We start from the raw sequence: 20,962 nt of genomic DNA on the forward strand, positions 1-20,962 counted from the left end.
AAAACATTAGAAAAAAAAGGTTTTTTTTAAATAAATGGGAGATTACTTACCAGGCTACACGGCATCTCTCCAACTGACTTGCTCCTGTTAGTTTCCATTTACAAGAATGCTTGAATGCATGCAGATCCAGGCTGAGATCCAAGGTTTATTAGTGAATTACCTTAGATCTTCATAAAGGTGGGTTTGCAGCATTTATGAAACAATCACCTCAGACAGCATTTTCCACTGGGTTACTAATTGGAGAAAATGCAAAGTAAAACAAAAACAAACAAACAAACAACACCAGAGAGGGAGGCAAACCATAAGAGACTCTTAAAAACAGAGAACAAACTGAGGGGTTGCGAGAGGGGCGGTAGGTGGGGGGCTGGGCTAGATGGTGATGGCATTGAAGAGGATCCTTGTCGGATGAGCACTGGGTGTTACATGTAAGTGACGGATCACTGGTTCTACTCCTGAGACCATCACTACACTACTGCATGTTAACTAACTTGAATTTAAATAAATCAATTTAAAAAATAACATTCCAAATTTCTGTTTAACTTTTTAAAAATGTTTTTATTTTATTCTTGAGAAATAGAGACAGAGTATGAGCAGGGAAGGGCATAGAGAGAGAGGGAGATCAAATCTGAAGCAGGCTCCAGGCTCTGAGCTGTCAGCATAGAGCCTGACACAGGGCTTGAACTCACAAACCATGAGATCATGACCTGACCAAAGTCCGTCGCTTAACCGACTGAGCCACCCAGGCGCCCCACCTCAGTAACAATTATTGGGATGTGAACTAAATTGGAAAACAGAAATTGAAGGAAAACATGAATAGTCATGCCCCTCAAAGAAAAAAAAGGCATTCTTCACTTTGTCAAATTTCAGAAAAACAGGAACACTGTACGATACAGTATGGAACCAGATAGCAAGTCTTCATACACTCTCTCGCACAGAACAATATGAAAAGGAGCGCTCTCTCGGACCCACCAATCCCATGATCCAGGAAGAGAAGATGGTGTAAGACCAGCAAAACAAGACAGCGTGGCAAAGAGAGAGCATGTTTCAGCTCCACCATCTGGCGGACTGGACAAGCTCCTGGTGACTCCCAGGCCAGTTTCCTCCTCTGTGACACCGGGATGGTAATTCTTGCCGCACGCCTGTTTGCAGGATGAAAAGAGAGAGCCGATGGAGAAGGCCGCGCATCTAAAAGATCCCTGGAAACGTACATTTATGAGCGCTAATTCATTTTGCTTACACCGCAAAGCTATTTTCAACAGAAAAAATAAATAAATGAAGAGAAAATGAGACGTATGAAGATGGAGTAGTGACAGAGGAGGCTGGGGGACATTTTAAAGGCAGCGTGATTGCATCTATACAAAAACAACATTTGTACGGGCTGGGGGCTCAGGAGGGAAGCCTCAAGGAAATGCTCCAAAATGCTGACACTAGTTATGATCACAAACTTGTTTTGGCCTTCTATTTTCCAGATTTTCAACAGCGTGTTGAATGTTACTTATGTAATGAGAATAATTTTTTTTAATTTTGAAAGCAAAATGATGCCTTTTTCATAGAAATTAGCCACTGCCTAGCAGAGACGTTTAAAATGTTGTTTTAGATACTCCAGAACTGTTTGGAGCAATTGCTAATAATGTGCTTTGTTCAGTTCTTCATTCAAAGCTATGTGCCAGACTCCAGAAGGAAACAGAATAAATGAGATGGAGGCCTGTCTTCTCTCTGTCCCTTGATAATGACAGTGGTTCTTTTCCTATTGTAAATCAGCTTGAGCATTAAGGCTTAAGGGGAAACAGAGGAGAGAGTGAGAGAGGATAGGGGAGGGGGATATACATATTCCAATAATTGTGAGGGCTGGCAAGGCAAGTTCAAAATCTGTAGGGCAGGCCTTCAAGCTAGAAACCCTGGGGCAAAAGCTGAAGCTGCTGTGGACAGGCGACATGTTTCCTACCCCAGGCAAACCTCAGTTACATTGTTAAAGCCCTTCAACGGATTGGATCAGGCCACCCTATTACTTAAAGTCAGCTGATTGCTAAGAGCAACACCTAGATGAGTGTTTGGTTAAATTACTGGGAACTGTAGCCTTACCAACTGGACACATGAAACTGACCCTCATAGTCATCAATATTTTCTCCTACTTATCCTAATTTAGTTAAAGCTGCTAGTTTCTCAGCTCATTTCAGACCTCACCAAAAAAAAGAACTTTTAAGGATTAATCCCCTTACTACATCCCTGTCTTCCTTCCAAGGCCAGCTTAACACAATGCTTGGTCGATTGGGAACTTTACACCTAGCTGAACCATCATGAAATCAAACACAAAATCATCACAGAGGTGACAATCAAGGTAGAGAAGTCAGAGGTGTAAAAGTCAGTGAAAAGCAAAATCCCCTCCCTATGAACCAAAACATCAAATGTGAGGAGGCAAAAGGTAGAGAAGAGCTATCATTCCCACACCATAGGCTCCAAAGGTTTTTTGACTGTTGTTCTTTATTAAACTTTATTTTTATTAGACAATCTCTTCTTTAAATTTATTTTAGGCTATGGTCCCTTACTTATTTATGCAACTAGCCTTACTCATGCCATATGCAACTACACCAGTGGTTCTCAACTGGGGTGATTTTGCACCCCCAGCCCCCGCACCAGGGGACTTTCTGACAGTGCTTGGACACATTTTTGGTTGCTATACTTGGGGATACACGGTAGAGGCCGGGGTGCTACTGAACATTGTACAAGACAGGACCCCACAATGAAGAATGATCCATCCCAAAATGTCAATAGTGCCAAGGTTAAGAAACCCTGGTCTAGACCATACTGGTTTGAGTTCTGCCACAAATTCTGATCAAGTTCCTCAAAACTCAAAAACTAGGTCTGTGGAGAAAATACGCTTGTTAAGTTCTCTTAATCTTTAGTTTCCAAACTTTGCTGAAATAGCTCTTTAAACTTGTGTCAGTGCTTTTAGTGATTTTGAATGGGTAAAATGAATAAAATATGTTCACTTTTTAAAAAGCTGAAAATACTAATGTTCTGAGTCAGTGAAAGTTATTGATTGTAGTTAGACTATTAAAACTTAAGAGGCGCTTGCCCGGCTCAGTCTGTAGAGCACACAACTCATAATCTCAGGGTCATGGGTTTGAGCCTTACATTGAGTACAGAGATTACATAAAAATAAAAATCTGTAAACTATTACAACTTTAAATATACTAGTATGTATTACATGTTGACGACACTGCTGTTAGTTTATCATAAAATATAATTTACATTCGTTTTTAAATAATATATTTCAAGTGATTTATTAAATTTTCATTCACTATTTTTTATATTTACCTATTTATTTATTTATATAATTTATTGTCAAGTTGGCTAACATACAGTGTATACAGTGTGTTCTTGGTTTTGGGGGTAGATTCCCATGATTCATCACTTACATACAGCACCTAGTGCTCATCCCAACAAGTGCCTCCTCAGTGCCCCTCTACCCATTCACCCTCAGTTTGTTCTCTGTATTTAAGAGTTTCTTATTGGTCTCCCTCCTTCTCTATTTGTAACTGCTTTTCCCTTTTCCCTCCCCCATGGTCTTCTGTTAAGTTTCTCAAGTTCCACATGTGACTGAAAACAGTCTTTCTCTGACTGACCTATTTCACTTAGCATAATATCCTCCAGTTCCATCCATGTTGTTACACATGGCAAGATTTCATTCTTTCTCGTTGCCAAGTAGTATTCCATTGTATGTATACACCACATCTTCTTGAACCATTCATCAGTTGATGGACGTTTAGGCTCTTTCCATAATTTGGCTACTGTTGAAAACACTGCTATAAACATTGGGGTACAAGTACCCCTATGCATAAGCACTTCTATATTCTTTGGATAAATTCCTAGTAGTGCTATTGTTGGTTCGTAGGGTAGTTCTATTTTTACATTTTTGAGGAACCTTCACAATGTCTTCCAGAACAGCTACACCAGTTTGCATTCCCACCAACAGCACAAGAAGGTTCCCATTTCTCCACATCCTCGCCAACATCTGTGGTTCTGAGTTGTAAATTTTAGCCACTCTGATGGGCGTGAGGTGATATCTCAGTGTGGTTTTGATTTCTATTTCCCTGATGATGAGTGATGTTGAGCATCTTTTCATGTGTCTGTTGGCATCTGGATGTCTTCTTTGGAAAAGTGTCTGTTCATGTCTTGCGCCCATTCCTTCACTGGATTATTTGTCTTTTGGGTGTGGAGTTTGGTAAGTTCTCTATAGATTTTTGGATACTAGCCCTTTATCCGATATGTCATTTGTAACTATCTTCTCCCTTTTAGTTTTGCTGAATGTTTCCTTTGCAGTGCAGAAGCTTTTTGAGGTCCCAATAGGTCATTTTTGTTTTTAGTTCTCTTGCATTCAGAGATGTGTTGAATAAGAAGTTGCAGCTGAGGTCAAAGAGGCTGTTGCTGCTTTCTCCTCTACGGTTTTGATGGTTTCCTGTTTCACATCCAGATCTTTCATCCACTTTGAGTTGATTTTGTGTATGGTGTAAGAAAGTGGTCTAGTTTCATTCTTCTGCATGTTGCTGTCCAGCTCTCCCAGCACCATTTGCTAAAGAGACTGTCTTTTTTCCATTGGATACTCTTCTCTGCTTTGTCAGAGATTAGTTGGCCATACATTTGTGGGTCCAATTCTGGGTTCTCTATTCTATTCTGTTGGTCTGTGTGTCTGTTTTTGTGCCAATACCATACTGTCTTGATAATAACAGCTTTGTAGTAGAGGTTAAGTCCAGGATTGTGAGGTCTTCCGTTTTGGTTTTCTTTTTCAACATTAGTTTGGCTACTTGAGGTCCTTCGTGGTTCCATATAAATTGTAGGAATAAACCTAACCAAAGATGTAAAAGATCTGTATGCTGAAAATTATACAATGCTTATGAAGGAAACTGAAGAAGACACAAAGAAATGGAAAAACATTCCATGCTCATGGATTGAAAGAACAAATATTGTTAAAATGTCAATACTACCCAAAGCAATCTACACATTCAGTGTAATTCCAATCAAAATTGCACCAACATTCTTTCCATTTACTCTTTAATTGAACTTACATTAAACATAATTTGCTCTATTCAAAATGTTTCATCTCAAAAATAAAACAAGAGGAAGTTTTCTCAACTATAACTGTAGCACCCTCATGCATGAATGTAACTCATAAATAACACATCTATTTTTCTAACAATGCAATATATTTACCACTTAAAAAAAATGAAGGTTGAAGATACACTGAAAATCGTGTTTTTTATCATTCATTGTATTAGTCAGGGTTCTAAGTATGCATTACTACATAGAATATTATTAGACTTAAAGATTATACATGTATGAAGATTATTATGTAGAGAGAGATTATATAAAGAGATTTATTATAAGGAACTGACTTATGTGAGTAGGGATGCTGGTTAAGTCTGGAATCTGCAGAGCTGATACACCAGTTCATGTCTAATGGCTGGGAGCTGCCAAGAGGAAGAGCCAGTGCCTAGTTCAAAGGCTGTTGGGCAGAAAGATTCTTTCTTACTTGGACAAGAAGGTCAGCCTTTTGTTCTATGCAGGCTATAAACTGATTGACCGAGGTCCACCCACGTTTATGCAAGGCAGTCTGCTTCAACTCAATCTACTAATATAAATGTTAGCCTCATCTAAAAATGCCCTCACAGAAACACCCAGAATAATGTTTTACCAACTATGTGACACATAAATTGACACATAAAATTAATCAGTACAGCCACTCAAAAAAAGAGAGAGAGACCTGGGAAAGGGAAAAAATAGAAATAACTTACAATATCCAAGATATGGAAAGAACCCATGTCTTTCCATAGATAAATGGACAAAGAAGATGTGGTGTGTGCATATGTATGTGTGTGTGTGTGTGTGTGTGTGTGTGTGTGTGTAATTTTTAAATCTCTCCCGTCCCCTCATAGGCATTCACTAGTATTTGATGTGCATCCCTCCAGAGCTTCCAGAGCTTTCTGTAAGTACCTATATATATGCACATATGTATAGGGGTATTTCCTTAAATAGGAACAAATTACACGTAATGACATGAATATTGCATTTTCAAAAGCCAGTACTCTGCCAGTGTGCCTAAGTGGCTCAGTTGGCTGAGTGACTGACTTCAGCCCAGGTCATGATCTCCCAGCTTGTGGGTTTGAGCCCTGTGTCAGGCTCTGTGCTGACAGCCCAGAGCCTGGAGCCTGCTTTGGATTCTGTGTCTCCCTCTCTGTCCCTCCCCCACTCATGCTCTGTCTCACTCTCTCACGAATAAGTGAACATTAAAATTTTTTCTTTAATAAAAAAAACCCAGTACTCTACCACTGATATCCTCCTCTATCAGAGCATGCAGACTTAGTTCCTTTTCAAAGGCCACTCCACCTTCCATAGCATCAATATACCATAATCCAACAATTTTCTCCTATTGATGGATGTTTGACTTTTCAACAGTTTTCTGCTCACAGTGCCACAGTGAGCATCCTTTAAACTGGATACAGTTCATCCCAAAGTTGGTGCCCCTCCTTGTCCAACTACAGGGAATGGTGTCCAAGACACAGACAGCTGTGCCCTGCGGTTGGGCAGAAAGACCAGCCCAAAGTGCTCCTTTGATTTAGTCCTTGGTGCTCCGAGCCCCCTGGTGAGGATTTCCTTATATGTTCATAGTATTTCAATTCTAGTGATTGAATATGTGCTGAGCCCCTGCCAAGTGCACAGCCCTGTGCCAGGTGCTAGGAATTCAATGCCACACAACGCATGGTCCCTGCCCTCAAGGGTCTCAGCATAATGCTGTGGTGGGTCCCAATCCAGCAATGGCAAGCAAAGGCAAAGGGTCAATGGAAGTAGGTAGAATGGCCGCTCTAGGCCCTGCTCTCACCTGTGCTAAACCTTTACTAATTATGCCCCCGGACAAACTTCCTGGTCTCTCAGTCCCTGCCCAACACATGAAATCACTCCTCCAGGTGATATGTTGACTATGTATCTTGGAAACTAAAAAAAAAAAAAAAAAAGATTCAAACAACAATAAACACAGGAATATATATCCCACACACAGGCATCGTGTGGCAATGGGGTGCACACACAAATGTGTCTAGAAGTGGTGAACTAGCCTCCTACCCAGATGTTACCTCAGATGGAAGAGAAATGTTCCCTGCATGTAAGCCTATCACTCTACCTACAAGTTAGACACAATACCTATTTGTTCTCTAAATGGACAGGACTCTGTATGGTGCGCTACTCTGTGTTGATCTCCCTTAGACAATTTATTGCTTATTGGTGTTAAATAAGTTTACAGCTATTTCAAGTTTTTAAAGGTAGAATAAACAAAGCTGAAAGATAGCTCATACCCAGCTCCAGGAAGACCACACGTCATTTACGTCACTGTTTTCCTTTCACTGGCACTGCTTTCATTGCCATTCTTCCAAATCTTCTTCCAAAAGGTCTGATTGCCATTCTTCCAAATCTTTGAGTTTAGATTTCTTTCCCAGCAGCTGGCATGGCTCTTTCTATGTCGCCCTCCATGGAAATGGCCACCATCCCCTCTGAGATAGCAATTCTTCCTATACTTGAATTGCATCAAAAAGTCTAATTTCCACTGCGTCTTCCCAAGAGACATAACACTGATTTCCTCACTTCACTTTCAATTTCCCTCACCTTCCAAACTTATGCAAGATGTTTGGATTTTCCCTGCCACTTCTTATTCAGAAGGACATGCTCTTCAACACCACCTGGTTGTGAATTCTGCTAAGTCAGGGTTCTCTGTCCTGTTCACTAATATGTCCAAGTCCCAGGACAAGGAGCTGTGCCATCTTGGGTGCTCCATAAAGATTTGTTGATTGACTGAATGCACGTCCTGTCTCATCTTTCCACGTTCCAAGGCTGGTTATAGCCAATAAATAGGATGTTACACTTTTAACTCTGGCTTCATTTCTGCTTTCTAAAAAGCAAGTTGAGGTTTTTGTGCCAAGCCCCATCTTTGCCATGACTAACAAGGCAGCACGGTGTCTAGAATGATAGGTCAATGGATGAGGACCCTTGGGTCAGAAACCAATCTTTGGAAAAAAGGCTAATGCTAACATTTTTCTTTTCCTTTGTGAGTGATTATCTTCTGTTCAACTTTTGTCATGGAGCACAGTGATTTCTAGAAGAATGTCTTTGGCTTGCAAAAGCAAGGGTAGATTGACTCTGAGATAAAGTAAAAGCTACCTCCCTCACTTTCCCTTGACTCCAGGTAGGTTTGCTGTGTTCCCTAGATTATGCAGAAAGGAAGGGGGAACCTGAAAGAGGAGACTGAACAACTATGAAGCCTCCATTAGACCTTGGCAGAGGCCCAAAGAGACCACCAAGCATGCTCATAAATGCACAGTGTCTAATAAAAAACGTGATGATGATTATTATTATGCATTTACTGAGCAGCAAAAATGTGCTAAATTTAAAAATGTATGTGCTTGTTATTCATATCTCCTGATGGGTATGTAGAAACTCCTAGTGCTTGTTTCCCCCAGCAATCAGCATGTTGTTTTCACAGCCTGATGGCTGCCAATGGTCACCACGCTGCTCACATGCTCGAGGTTTCGGTGGCCCAAGGACGACACCTAACTCCCAGCCCCTTATACAGTTACCACTTCCGTGTGGGCTAGGTTCTACTCTACAGTGGAGTCAATATGGGACAGTCATGTTTAATAAGTCCATTGGATTTTTTTTCCTATTTCTCCAGCGAAAAACATTTGAGCCTCCAAAGTGAGGAATTTGCTTCTTAACCCAGAGATCACACACAAAAATGATTTCGTACCTCAAATCTACCTCTGATTCAGAAATCTCTGCAGGAGATCACCAACATCTTGGGCAAACTCCCATTCTAGTTAGAGAATAAAAACAACAACAAATTAGTTCCTGGGGGATTTTTGGACACTCTCAACAACCATTACTTTACAAGCACATTATCTACTCTTAGGCAAAGTGTCTTAAAAATACAGCCAATGTTTAACCACAACCTGTATTGCAAACCAGAAATAGGTGCTTGGTGAATTGCTTCCTTTCTCTAAATTCTGCAATGAAAAGAGTAAAATTAGTCAATAGGAAACTCTTATTTTAAATTAGGTGAAGTCTACGATTTTTCCTTGTACTCCCCTCTTTAAAAAAAAAAAAAAAAAGCTGCAAGTCACTGAAATGACTCAAGCCACAGCAGAGAACGGATGCTATAGGACCCTACTTGATGAGGCGGCATCGCACCAGCACACCTTAGGCCAATTGCTCAAAAGTTCACCTCCCTGTTTGCACCTGCAATTATTTTCATGGCCAAATACTGTGCGTTAAATTGGTCACTTGTGAGCTGAATTCAGCACTGTCTCCTTGTTCTTACCTGATAAGGGATCATCTTCTAGTGAAATTATATTTTACGAGCAGTTTCTGTGTCTGCATGCGATGGCTGAGACAACACTTGGACCTGAGAACAACAGCAAGAACCATCTTTTAAAAACCCACACCCCATGTGTTTGTTACTTTCTCTCACCTCCACTCTTCTGTGACGATGAGTCAGCAGCTGCAATATGCGAGCGCACTCCAAAAAACCTAAGAAAAATTTGAAGCTTCCTCTTTTTTTTCCCTACCCACAAACAAAAATGTCCAGATTTGGGTCAATCGATGACGTTCAAGATAAATTACTGTGACAAAGAAGACCTAGCATGTCTTGAAATCTATGCAATAAACCTGTTGCCATCTTGAATTTTTTCCTTACGTGGTTTTTATATTCAAACACGTTTGCAACTCATTCAACACCTAGGTCTTTCTATACAGGGGATGTAGTGTATGTGTTCACATGATGCCAAATTAACCAACGTGTTAATTCAGGAAAAAATGAATCCAATCATTTCAAGGAAGAGTGCTCATGCCTCGAAGCAGAGTAGTTGTTCTCGGAGGGAAGGAGGGTGGGGTGCCTGTGATGGAGAGCTTCAGGGGCCCCTACACTGAGGAGCAGACCCTGTGCAGGAGGGCCCCTGAGAAGGAATGCATCCTTCCTCACTCAGAGTCCAGGTCCTTCTGGGGTCAAGTCAATGCTGGTCTTGCCGACAGATTAAGTAAAGCTATGTGACCTTAACCCAGCATGGCTTTCACAACCAGGCCTGGGAGCCCCAGTTCTGTCACCAGAGGTGTGAAGACCTGTGAAAGTAAACCAGTCCAATCATGTGAAATAGCGCTGACCGGCTCCCACTCACAGCTCCAGGAGCCCATCAGGGTTCTGGACGAGATCCCTCTTCTGCCTCTTGTGCATCCATCTTCCCCTTGAGATGTCACAGGGGAGTCTGAAGGCCAAGGCTGGGGGTGGGTCAGTGCTCCGTGTCCCAACCCCCGCCCTGTACGTGTCACACAGAATGCCTCGGGTACAGAAAGGGGCTCCCCTGGCAAGAGATAGGTTTGGGGAGAAGGCATGCCTCCTTTCTCATTTGCTGTCGCAGTTTTGGTTTTACAATGGGGAGCAGCTTGGTGTCACATGTTGTCGCTTTTGGCTTTCTCGGGAGACATGAAAACCACTTCTAGCCAGCAAGGCTGAAGCACTAGTCACTGAATGGACATTGTCACAGGCCTGTTGTTGCTCAATGAGATTAGTCTCTAACTGATGCACACGGGTCTTATTGAAAAGGCTATTCTGTAATTGTTGCCATTAGCGAGGCCACCATTAGGCAGTTGCCGAAAACCTCCTGGAGGGACTCGCTGGCGGCTCCGGCCGCCTCGGTTCACTCATGTGCAACAGCAGGAGCTGCACTAATTTCCAGTCCCCCATCCATTAGGGGACAGAAGCCGCTCATTAGAGGTCCTACCCTCTCAACTCCAATTACTCCGAGATAATGACAAAGCATGGAGCGCACGAGAAACTTTCAGAGCTTCCCAACCAGTCCTCCCATTCATGCTGTCTGTTGATTACGTCCCCAGAAATCACCCTGGACGCCGGATCTTCTCACAGGCAGGCACGGCCGCATGATCAGCCGTGTGAACATGGGGTCGCGTTAATTTAAAAGCTGAGAGATTTAGTCTACACTTAAGACGTTGAGAGAATGCTGAACATAATAGAGGAGTAGAGGAAGGGCTGTTTTCTCGCCCAGCTCTTCTTCACCTTACAGGGAAAGCAAATCAGAGCAAGTGAACAAAGGCATTAGTCCCAAAAGGCTTAATATCTCTTACCTTTGCAGAAAGCTGTATGAATCTGAAGCCTACCCTGGACATCCCCTTCTCCCCATGTCCTATTAATCTGGGAGTATAAAGGTGGGGCGAGCGAAGAGAGAGAGAATTATTTCCCCAGAAAGTGGGAAATCGCACAGATCTGCCTAAAAAATGGCACCCTCACCCCTGTTTGAATGTATCAGATCACTGGGCACAGGAGAACCCCTGAGCCACAGGAACCTCCTCACACACGTCTATCTAGTGTCATCAACATTTCCCTTATATTCCCTCACGCTCGGATCTGCTTCTGGTATTATCTATTCACAATTTCACACTAAATTCAAAAGCCATCAGAGTTTTTATTTTGGGATCTCTCCACTCACCCTTTTTGGCCACCGAGAGGAGCTGGTGTGTTTGTACACATGTGTCGGCCTCACTCAAGGCCCCCTCGGATACTGCCGGCCCCTTCCTTATTCTGGCCTGTGATCCGCTGAGGCGTCTGGTGACTCATGTCTGAACTTATTAACGGCAACGTCTCCAAGGCACTGCAACTGTGTGAAGAAGGAGAGAGTGTGTCATTCAGTTGTTAAGCCGTTTGCCATGAATCGGCCACTTGTTTTCTGTGTCATGTAAATATTCTTCCAAATATGCAGAATTGTATTTTGGAGACTAGTATTTTCCTGACGGTTCTTGTTCAGAGGCACTAAGAAGGAGTTCTCACAGACAAGCCAGATAACAGCGCACTCATATGTTATAAGAATATTATTAGGAGATGCATTTCCCGTGATTCTTATGATGTTGTAATCTAATATCCCCAAGTCCCTGTGGAAAGAATTATAACTATGCGGAATGCAGTGCAACCGTCAGAATTACATGAAATCAGCTTTGCAAACAGCAAAACATAAGTCACTCTTCTGTTTGTTCTGTGCCAGCATGAAAATGTAAACTGTCGCTTCCGGATGGAAAATACAAACAAGGAATAGAGGCGCCCTCTTCTGGAGAGAGCGGACGCTTTCCCTTCAAAACCTAGTCTCCAAATCGGAGGTCCCCAATCTCAAGTCCATTGTCAAGGATGTTCACCTGCCTAACTGCTGCTCCAGCTAACCCTTTTCCCACCAGGCCGAAGCATCATGTTCTGCATCAGCCTGAAGGCCTGCCGTCCCCTCCCCCCCCAGCACCTGCTGCGGGCGCGCCTGGCCTGCCCTCGGCCGCGGGGCTCCGGGGGGCTCTCACCCCGGATTCTGATTCTCAGACAAGACCTTGGACGGCCTGACCAACCGACACTTCGGCAGGTGCCACCCCTCCGGGACACACTGCAGCCGCCTCTACTGAACCGGGCCTCCCTTATCAAACACTGCGCATTAGTTTTATCTTCATTACGTGAAAAAGGAACCCTGACACGAACACGTCGTGTGATCACTGTTGTCAGAGGATACCAGGGCCACGCCTCCGGGCGAGGCAGAGGTCGTCTGCGGACTCTTCCTGGCACCTGCCGGCGCCGCTCTGGACGGCGGCCGTGGCCCGTGGCCTGCGCCTCACGGCTGGGCCTTGGACAAACTCCACCTCCGTGTCCATGGGTGGCAGTGTGCACACAGCACGGGACGCGCAGCGAGTCGCGCGGTCGGGACTGCAAGGACCCCCGTTCCAGCCGCAGGAGAGACGAGAAAGCAGGGGAAAGGCAGGGACAGCTACACCTCCAAACGCTGCTGTGTCCAAACCTGCGTGGACACTGGACTTACCTGGGGGCTTCTTTATTTTTGTAACATTTATTCCTTATTGAGAAACTGAGAGAGACAGTGCGAGCAGGGGAGGGGCAGAGAGAGAGGGAGACTCAGAACCCGCAGCAGGCTCCAGGCTGTAAGCTGTCAGCACAGAGCCTGAAGCGGGGCTCGAACACATGAACTGTGAGATCATGTCCTGAGCTGAAGTCAGACACTTAACCGGCTGAGCCACCCAGGCACCCTTGGGGGCTTCTTACATGTAGCAGGCGGGCCCCACTCTAGAGCCTGAGTCAGTGGCTGGAGGTGGGTCCCCAGAAGGTGCATCTCTAACAGATTTCGGTCAGTGCTGATGCTTTCAGTCCAAAGCCCACATTTTAAGAGCCAGAGTTGAGAAGGAAGACTAGAACAGGACTCTACACAGGCAAATCTCTGCACCTCTGTCTTCTGTGCCGACAAGCAACAAGCGTGGTGACCAACCTCCTTGGGCTGCTGGGAAACTAAATGAGCCCAAACATGTGAAGCATGATGTCAAGAACCAGCCATGTGGCACCAGTTATGTTGACCATTATCACACCACACTCAAGTTCTAAGAAAAAAACTTGTTCTTTTTGTCAGCATATAAGAAATTTGCAGAATCTCATACCAAAATTTATCATTAAAAAGAGTATCTTAAAATTACAAGATTAATGAAATCATCATTCAAGTATTACTGAATATAATGGACAAAGGAATCTTTTCCCATTGTTATTCTACAAATATTAGACTATTAATATCTTTTTCTCCTTTCAGATAGCACTTCTATTCCTAAAGAGTTTGGTGTATTTTTCCTAAGTATTTTCTTTAAATATCTTGACTGTAGGAAATAATCCCAGTTAAAATGTAACGTGCTTTATAGGAAATAATAATTATGATGTAGTTTTACCATCTTAAACTTTATTAGGGAAAATTTATATGTGCTTTGTCATCTTCAATATTATTTTTAAGAGCATCACATTTTAAGGTAGATTTTACTATTAATTATTATTATTGTCGATAATAATACTAATTATAACCATTAGCCATTGGCAACTTCTCAGAGAAGCTAGAGACTGAATAGGCTTCTTCGAGTTTAGCATTTTCATGCAACATGTAATTTTAAAGTACTGAAAATAGATTTAAACACTAGTAATTCTATATTTGTTTCCTTAATAGTGTTGTGACGTAATAGATTTCCTTCCTAGATTTAAGTTGTTTCTTCCAGCTGCACACACTGCAATTATTCAAAACTCTGGAGTTCACATTAGACTTAGATACAAAGATTCTGATAAATAGTACTCAAGTTTGGAGGAAAATGTATCAGCTAAAATTATTAATCTTGACATGTTTTTTTAATTTTTTAAATATTTCTTTTTGAGAGACAGAGAGAAACAGAGCACGAGCATAGAAGGGACAGGGAGACACAAAATCCAAAGCAGGCTCCAGGCTCTGAGCTGTCAGCACACAGCCCGACACAAGGCTTGAAATCACAAACCACAAGATCATGCCCTAAGCCGAAGTTGGCACTTAACCAACTGAGCCACTCAGGTGTCCCTAATCTTGACATGGTTTATTATGCTTTGTAACTCAGTGTATTTCAAGCCTAGAGACAAAAAATACATATTTTTCATATTATAACACCATCTTAAAAAGAAAACTATCAACAAAAGAAATAACAAAATTAATAACTCCAATAAGAATTTAAAAGACCTGATTCCACTAGTGTTTCACATCCTAAACCTTCTAGAACTGATCGTTTCCCCTGTATACTGTGATCAATACTCACCAGAAAGGAATCCGAAAGTGCTCAACTGCTTTAAAGGATCACGGAGAAATGGTAGTAATATGTGCCTTAGAAAGTTCTCCAAAATTCATTCACCTTCCTCAATCCCATTTGACGTATAGTTTTTCAAATATCATCCTTTATATTTTTATAGAGTACCCTGTGCTGCCTCTATCCAAATTCATACCCCCTGGATTCCATTTCATTATATTTAAAGATTAAGAGTAGTTGCTTTGGGGTAAATAAAACTAGGCACTTATCTCAGTATTTCTTATACCTCATCAAAATTAGTCAAGTGAGTTTTTAAAAACTCATAGCAGTAGGATGGACTTGTGATAGCGTTAGCTGTCCTCGGGCTCTCGGACCTCAGCACACGTAAGAATGAACTGGGAGCTTCCCACCCCGCAGAGTTGCAGTCTAGATAGTATGAAAAGCCCCCTTCCGCCTCCTCGTGCAACAAATAAATTCTGAGTAAAAAGCCACTTTTGCCACATTTCTAGACTCTCAGGAATCGAGCTGTGGTAGTCATTTTCAGGAGTTACCAGTATCTGGTTCTCCTTTCCTTCTTGGGTCTAGGGAAGACTATATTTCCTGGGTCCCCTGTAGCTAGAGGGATCACATAACTCCCCCAATAAATATGAGCTGGATGACAAGTGTCACTTTTGAGGTGACAGAATAAAAGTTTCACATATAATTCTCTATGCTCTCGTTTCCCCTCACATCATGAAAGCAGAGGCCTCACGATGACACAGTAGAACCATAAGAACAAAGTGATCTGTGCTGCTGAGTCACAGAGGCCCTGGTGAAACAGGCACTGCGACTTGCATCAGTCCTTATGTGGCTGAGAGATCAACTTTTGCTGTTTTTAAAGACTGAGATTTTTAGAATTGTGTGTTAACACAATGTAGCTTAGCCCATTCTAACTGATTCATAATATAAACTTACAAGGAAGAAAAATACACAGTGGGTTATAAACATAGTAAAGTGCTCTGTTGCATGGCAATAAATATTAATATCAACCTAGCCATCATGAAGGGAGGGGAGTTGAAAATAAGACATGAGGATTTAGCCAGAGACTCGACAAAGGCCCAATGAAACCCCTATCTTCCAAAAAGAAAGAAATATCCTCAATTGAGATCCCCAGGTTTTCCACATATTAACAACTAAGTACGAATTCTCAATCAAAAAACATAAATCAGGGGCACCTGGGTGACTCAGTCAGTTAAGCGTCCAACTTAGGCTCAGGTCATGATCTCATGGTTCATGAGTTTGACCCCCATGTTGGGCTCTGGGCTGACATCTCAGAGCCTGCAGCCTGTGTCTCGGTCTCTCTCTGCCCCTCCCCTGCTCAGGCTCTGTCTCGTTTGCTCTCTCTCTGTCTCTCTCAAAGTAAATAAACACTAAAAAAAAATTTTTTTAATGACAAAATCAAATGAGAAGATAAATCACCAATGAATGAGAGTCAGCAGAAGCAAAAAACAACAGAATTTGACTCTCAGGAACTTCAGATATTTAAATTACTATAGACTGGACCCTAGACTATAAAATACTTATGTGGCTCTCAGCTTGGATCCACCACGCCAGTGAAGTCTGTGAGCCCGAGTTTAGGCTGGCTGGGCCTAAATTCGTAATAAAGCCCTTTGCTTTTGCAAAAAAAAAAATAATAATAATAATAAAATAAAATACTTATGTAGTTAATGTGTAAATGGAATCACACACACAAAAAAAGCAAGTAATTGGAGACTATAAAAAGAAAATATTTTAAAATAAATATTAACAATTGTTCATGTAAGATATTAATATATTTAAAAGAATCATTAGTTAACATTTAAGGCACATGACATATTAAGGTGTAATTTTGTGACATTAACATTGAAAGTGGGGGCACAGAGTGTCTCCCTCTCTTTTTGCCCCTCTTTTTGCTCACACTCATACACACACACACACACACACACACACTCTCTCTTTCTCAAAAATAAACACAAAAAATGTTTTAAAAAGGAAAGTGGGGGCATAGAATTGTAAATGAGCAGTTTTGTATGTTATTGAAGTTAAACTGGTATAAATTCAAATTAGAATATTATAACTTTAGGATATTAAGTATAATCTTTATGGTAATCACAAAGAAAATAGACATTAATTATACACAAAAGGAAATGGAAAAGAAAGTTAAACATTTCACTACCAAAAAAAACGAAAAACTCAACTAAGTGTAGAAGAAGATAGTAAGTAATGCAAGAAATAAGTGACAAGCCATAAGGCATATAGGAAATAAATAGCACAACTACAGAAGTAATACCTTTCTTATAAGCAATTACTTTATATGTAAATGGATTAAACGCTCCAATCAAAAGACAGAGACTGGTAAAATGGATAAAAACACATGATCCAACTATATGGGGTCCATAAGAGATTCACGAGATCCAAATGCACAGATAGGTTGAAAGTGGAAAAATGTATAAAGATAATCCATGCAAATAGTAACTAAAAGAGAGCAAGGGTGGCTATACTAATATCAGACCAAATAGACTTTAAATCAGAAAAAATTAGAAGAGACAAAGAAGGACAATATATATTTTAAAAAAGGTTCCATACAGTTCGAAGACACAATTATAGATACTTAAGCACCTAATGACAGATCATCAAAATATAGAAGCAAAAACTGACAGAATTAAAGTTAGAAATAGACAGTTCTATAACAATAGTTTGAAATTACAATACCCCTGTAGCAATAATGGATAGAACAACCAGATAGAAGACAAGTAAGGAAAAAAGGACTTCACACAATAAACCCACTAGATCTAATATACATGCACAGACCACACTATCCCAACAACAGCCCACACCTTCTTCATAAGTGCACATTGGCAGATTTTCCAGGGTATATCAGGTGTTAAAAATTGTCTCAGTAGACTTTAAAAAATAGATATCATTCAAGGTATCTTCTCTAACCACAGCGGCATGAAGTTAGAAATCAACAACAAAGGCAAAACTGGAATTTCACAAAACTGTAGAAAGTAAACAACATAGTGTTAAACAATCAGTGAGCCAAAGAAGAAATCACAAGGGAAATTTAAAAAATACTTAGAGGGGCACCTGGATTCTGTGTCTCCCTCTCTCTCTCTGACCCTCCGCTGCTCACACTGCCTCTCTCTCAAAAATAAATAAAACAGTAAAAACTTAAAAAAATACTTAGAAGTGAATGAAAATGAAAACAACAAATTGAAACATGAGATGCAGTGAAAGCAGGGCCAAGGGAGAAATTTATAGCTATAAAAACTGACATGTGAAAAACAAGAAAAATATCAAATCAACAACCTAACTTGACGACTTAAAACACTAGGGTAAAAAAGAACAAACTAAATCCAAAATTAGCAGAAGGAAGGAAATTATAAAAATTATAGCAAAGATACATAGAGAATAGAAAAATAAGAGAAAATCAATGAAACCAGAAGTTGTTTCTTCAGAAAGATCAACAAAATTAAGGAAACTTTAGCTAGATGAACTAATTAAAAAGAGGGAAAACTCAAATTACTAAAATCAGACATGGAGTGTAAACATTACTATCAATTCTACAGAAATAAAAAGGGTTTTAAGTGAGTGTTATGAACAACTGTACACCAGGGGCGCCTGGGTGGCTCAGTCAGTTAAGCATCCAACTCTTGATTTCGGCTCAGCTCATGATCTCACAGTTCACAAGTTGAGCCCTCATTGGGCTCTGCACTGAACCTGTAGCCTACTTGGGATTCTCACTCCTTCTCTTTCTTCCTCTCTCTGGCTCACACACACACAGTGTCTCAAAATAAGTAAATGTTTAAAAAATTGCACGCCAACAAATTGTATAACCTCGATTAAATAAAGTCCTTGATCACAAAATTTACCAAGATTAAATCCCAAAGAAATAGAAAATCTGAATAAACCTATAACTTAGTAAGGAAATTGGATCAGTAATTTTAAATCTCCCAACAAAGAAAAGCCGTACAACTAATAGCTTCACTGGTGAATTCTCCCAAACATTTAGAGAAGAACTAGTACAAATCCGTCTCAATTTTTCCAAAATATTGAAGAGGAGAGAACACTATCTATTTCATTCTATGAAGCTAGAACTACAAAGCCAAAGACACAATAAGAAAAGAAAAATACAGACCAATATCTCTTATGAACAATGATGAAAACATCCTCAACAATATACTAGCAAATAGAATTCGGCAGCATAATTATTAAAAGGATTATGGAGGAGATCCAACATGGAAAAGAAGTAGGGGGACCCAAAGTTCCCTCTTCTCTCACACAACAGTATTAAAGCCAAAGGACTTTGAACTCTAAGAGTCTGGGCAGTAAAGCAACATGGACGCCCCCAGGGACCCACCGGGACAACCTGACGGGCCCTAGGTGCCTGACGGCAAACTGGGAGAGAGAAAACGGGCGACGGAGGAACGGAGGGGAGGGACCCCCTTCTGCAGGGAGACAAAGGGGAGAAAGAGAGGCTGGGGACCGGACCGGAGGACCGCACCCAGACAAGAGAAAACCTCGGACCAGAATGGAGAAAGATCCAGTGTCTAACTGGGAGGCTCGCTCTGGACTGGGGGCGGCTGCCCGGACTGCGCGCCTGGGGGTCGGGGCCAGGCTGGGCTCGAAGGGAGGTCAGGGCGCCATCCGCAGTAGAAGCGACCCCTCCCCGGAGTGCTGGGGGAAGAAGGCTTATATCCGCTCCGAGGAGCAGCACGTTCCGGGGTACACCAAGCAGGAGCCTTAGAGACATCGGAGTTTAAATCGGAGCCAAGCGCCATGGGGGTGCGGGAATCAGAGGACTGGGACAAACCGCCTCATTCATGCCCGCGGCACACTGAGGACCCCCTGAATGCAGTGGTTTGGGACACTGGGTCCATGGAGGAGAGATGGCGGCCACACCAAACCCCGCCCCTCGCACCTGCTAACTGCGAATCTCCTGGAGCAGGACTGATGCTGACCATCCAGACAGCCCTTCCTCCAGACCAGCGCTGATGCCGGTTCCGAGGCACCCAGCAGCTTTGCGTTTCCTGATTTATTTCTCAGACAATTCTTATTATATAAATATTTTTCCTTCCTTTTTTCCTTCTTATCTCTTCCCTACTCTAATCTGGTTATTGTTGGTTAGTATAAGCAGACATATTTATTCTCTTATACCTGTTCTACACCACCTTCTTTTTTCTCTTCAAAAATTTTTAATGTTTGTTTATTTTTAAGAGAGATACAGAGCAAAAGCAGGGGAGGAGCAAAGAGAGACGGAGACAGACTCGAAGATGGCTCCAGACTCTGAGCTGGCAGCACAGAGCTCGATGTAGGGCTTGAACTCACAAACCCAGAGATCATGACCTGAGCTGGTCTGACATTATTAGTCACTGAGCCACCCAGGTGCCCCTACACCTCCTTCTTTATTTTCCTTTCTCTTGCTCTCTGGATTAAGCCATATAGTATCTCTGTCTGGTCAATTTCATTTTATTTTCTTTTTCCCACCCCATCACTTCTCTCTCTGTATGGGGTAAGTGTCGTCCATCAGCACCGCCTCCACCCTGTTGATCACATGTAGCTGGTGTTTTTTAATTTCTGTTTGATGATTTTGTTTGTTTCTTGTTTCTTTTTGGTTTTTGTCTGTTTTTTTTCCTTTCCAGGGCTACTTTAGTGAACAAATCAAAGCACACCTGGTGGAGGGTCCAAAACATCACTACTAGTAGAGAGATTAAGTAACCAAAGTCACAACAACAGAGAACAAGTAACACTCTCCAAAAAACACTTCCTGAAGGGCCAGGCCCTGGACAGTGTATGAGTCTTCTTTAATATGTGGTGCTCACAGGTTCAGGACACATAACAAGCTTTTAAAACACACAAGGGACAGAAAACTAGCCAGGATGACAAAATGGAAGAATTCTCCTCAAAAGAAATTCCAGGAAGAAATGACAGCTAAAGAATTGATCAAAACAGATATAAACAATATAACTGAACAAGAATTTATAATAGTCATAAGATTAATCACTGGGCTCATAAAAAGCATAGAAGACAGGAGAAAATCTACTGCTGCAGAAATCAAGGAACTAAAAATAGTCATGATGAATACAAAATGTTGTAAATGGAATTCAAAATAAACTAGAGGGAGTGACAGTGAGAACTGAAGAGGCAGATTGGAGAATAAGTGAAATAAAAGATGAAATGATGGGAAAAGATGAAGCTGAAAAATAGGGAGATAAAGAAATTGTGGACCATGAGGGGAAGATTAGTGAACTAAGAGATTCAATGAAATGGAATAATA

The 20,962-nt window shown here is 41.6% G+C and overlaps 1 long non-coding RNA gene across 4 annotated transcripts in view; it reads right to left on the reverse strand.

The window, feature by feature from the left end:
* Positions 1 to 685: 685 nt before the first annotated feature.
* LOC115289648 overlaps positions 686 to 20,962 on the reverse strand; it is a 51,209-nt gene continuing 30,932 nt past the window's right edge. For all 4 annotated transcript variants that reach the window (XR_003907738.1, XR_003907737.1, XR_003907735.1 and 1 more), the window contains 4 exons: positions 11,541 to 11,708; positions 9,362 to 9,445; positions 8,792 to 8,857; positions 686 to 1,139 (listed from right to left, as the gene is read on the reverse strand). This is a non-coding gene — a long non-coding RNA (uncharacterized LOC115289648). The remainder of the gene's footprint in view (positions 1,140 to 8,791; positions 8,858 to 9,361; positions 9,446 to 11,540; positions 11,709 to 20,962) is intronic.

Source organism: Suricata suricatta, chromosome 4, assembly GCF_006229205.1.
Source record: "Suricata suricatta isolate VVHF042 chromosome 4, meerkat_22Aug2017_6uvM2_HiC, whole genome shotgun sequence".
NCBI lineage: Eukaryota > Metazoa > Chordata > Mammalia > Carnivora > Herpestidae > Suricata > Suricata suricatta.